The following is a 3,206-nucleotide window of genomic DNA, read 5'->3' as shown; positions in this document are numbered from 1 at the left end:
GCTCTAATCTTTGCTATTTTTTTCCTTCTACTAATTTTGGGCTTCATTTGTTCTTCTCTTTCTAGTTCCTTGAGGTATAAAGTTAGGTTGTTTATTTGAGACTTCTCTTGTTTCCTGTGGTTTGGAATTTGTTTTGTGGTTATCATGGAATTTGCGTTGTAGTTATCATGAGGCTTGCATATAACAACTTATATCTGTAACAATCTATGTTAAGTCCATAACAACTTAAGTTTGGTCTCATTCTAAAGCTTAACATTTTTACTCTCCCCCACCCACATTTTAAGTTTGGGGTTTTTTGGTTTTTTTTTTTTTTTGTGGTATGTGGGCCTCTCACTCTTGTGGCCTCTCCCATTGCGGAGCACAGCCTCCGGATGCACAGGCTCAGTGGCCATGGCTCACGGGCCCAGCCACTCCGCGGCATGTGGGATCCTGCCTGACCAGGGCACGAACCCGTGTCCCCTGCATCGGCAGATGGACTCTCAACCACTGCACCACCAGGGAAGCCCACATTTTAAGCTTTTGAGCTCACATTTTACTTCTTTTTATCCTGTGTACCCCTTAACTATTGTAATTTTAGTTATTTTTAGTTCTTTTGTCTTTTATCCATCATACTACATTTATAAGTGATTAATTCACTAACTTTACCACATATTCTTTTCCTGTGAGATTTATTCTTACATATGTTTTCTCATTAGTAATTGGCACCCATTCTTCTCAGCTTAAATAAATCACTTTAACATTTCTTGCCAGTCTGGTTTAGTGGTGATGAGTGCCTTTAGATTGACGTGTATAGACAACTCTTATCTTACCTTTAATTCTGTGATAACTTTGCTGGATAGATTAATCTTGATTGGAAGTTTTTTTTTTTTCTTTCAGCACTTTGAACATATCATGCCACTCCCTTCCAGTCTCCAGATTTCTGTGGCAGTCATAAAAAACAGGGCTCCAGCAGAGTTTATATGCTCTTTTTCTGGGAGATGACAGTGAGCTAGAACAAGGCAGAGGGATAGGTCCAATATGGAATCCACAGCCTACATTCCTTGAGCCTACATTGTCTCTTTCTTTTTTCTTTTTTTTAGCCATCCTAGTACATGTGAAGTGGTATCTGTTTGCAATTTTGATTTGCATTTCTCTACTAAGTAATGATGTTAAGCATTATGTCATGTAGTTAGAGGATATTTGCATATCTTCTTTGGAATAATGTCTGTTTAAATCCTCTGATCATTTTTAAATTGGGTTACTGTTTATATTGAGTTGTGAGCATTGTTAATATAATTTGGATACAAATATCTTATCAAATATATAACTTGGAAATATCTTCTCCCATTCAGTGGATTGCCCTTTCACTTTTTTTTAATGATGTCCTTTGAAACACAAAGTTTAGTTGTGATGAGTTCTCTTTATCTATTTTGTTCTTTTTGGTTTGTGGTTATGGTGTCATATGTAAGACACCGTTGCCTAACCAGGTCAGGAAGATTCACTCTTATGTTTTCTTCTAAAGTTTTATACTTTTAGCTCTTACATTTAGGTCTATGTTCAATTTTGAGTTAAGTGAAGTAGGGATCCAACTTCATTTATTTGCATGTGGATATTCAGTTGTCCCCAGAGCATTCATTGAAGAGACTTTTCATTCTCCATTGAATTTTCTTGGCACACTTGTCAAAAATCATTTGACCATGAATGCAAGTATTTATTCATGAGCTCTAATTTCTATTCCATTGATCTATATGTCTGTTTATGCCAGCACCACACTGCTTTGATAACTATAGGCTTGTGGCAAGGTTTGAAATCAGGGAATATTAATGTTCTAACTTTCTTCTTCTTTATTAAAATTGTTTTTGCTAATCTGTGCTCCTTGCAGTTACATATGAACTTTAGAATCAACTTGTCCATTCCTGCAAAAAAGGCAGCTGAGATTTTGAAAGGGATTGTGTTGAATCTGTAGATCAATTTGGGGATTATTGTTATCTTAACAATATTACATATTCTGATTAATGAACGCAGGCTGTCTTGCCATTTATTTAGGTCTTCCTTAATTTTTTTTTAAACAATCCTTTAACATTTTCAGTATTTAACATCTCTGATTTGTACCATCTAGAAAACGTGTCTTTCTTAGTCACTGACTTAACACAGGGGTGGTTGTGGGATCTTTATCCAGCTTCTTTAAACTTTGTCTAGGAAGCGAAATATATCACTCTGTCCGTTCTATGCCTTTTGGACATAGCTAGTTAAATAACTCTGCCTAACAGCAAGGGTCTGAAGAATGGGAGAGAGTATATGAAGTGCTTAGTGAGCACCTCTGTTTCTGGCACAGACCTGATGTGGGTAAGAAAGAAGCATCAGGCTTTATTACTATGTGGGGGGAAAAAAAGAGATGAGAAACCGTGCGTTTATTATGCTAATAGTTGTGTAAAAATAAATGTATGTGCATTTACATGTTTGAATTTGTGTAGAAAATAAATGGCACAATATAACAAAACTGGTATCTACATTTGCCTTCAGGAAGTAAACTTAGGAAATGAAAACAGAACTGGAAATAAAGCTTACTTCTAGCTTTATATCATATTTTACTTTTTGAACTTTGTGCATTTTATCATAGCAAGTAACGTACTTCTCATACATAATGGAAGAAATGTCAGTGGTAAAGAATAGAAAGTACAGCATCAGATCACTATATACATACAGTCACTTTAAGACAAAGGTGACACTGCAGGCTAGTGAGGAAATAATGACCTTTCAATAAATAGTGTTAGGTTGATTGATTTTCCATATTGAAAAAAAGTGAATTCCTATCTTACACTGTACACAAAAATCAACTCCAGAGGAATTGCAAAGTTAAGTGTGAAAAGTAAACCAATAAATATTTTAGAAGAAAACCTGAGAGAATATCTTCATAACCATGAAGTATGCAAAATTTTCCTAAATGGAATGAAAAACCCTTTAATTATGACCAAAATAAAAATAATTTATTAGACTATAGGATCAACCCCCCCCCCCCAGTAAGAGTGTGAATAGGCAGGCCACAGAGTAAGATAAGGTATTTGCAATATATTTTTTTGCAAATGATTTGTCAGACTATATATAAAGAACCCTTGGAAGTCAATAAGAAAAAGACAGAAATCCAATAGAAAATTAAGCAAAAGATAGAGCCAACCCTTTAAAAAAAGATTCAGAAGGCCAGTAAACATGTGTAAAAGTTTTAAAAT

Source organism: Neophocaena asiaeorientalis, unplaced genomic scaffold, assembly GCF_003031525.2.
Source record: "Neophocaena asiaeorientalis asiaeorientalis breed wild unplaced genomic scaffold, Neophocaena_asiaeorientalis_V1.1 scaffold359, whole genome shotgun sequence".
Lineage (NCBI taxonomy): Eukaryota > Metazoa > Chordata > Mammalia > Artiodactyla > Phocoenidae > Neophocaena > Neophocaena asiaeorientalis.
Note: the sequence above shows the minus strand (reverse complement) of the source record.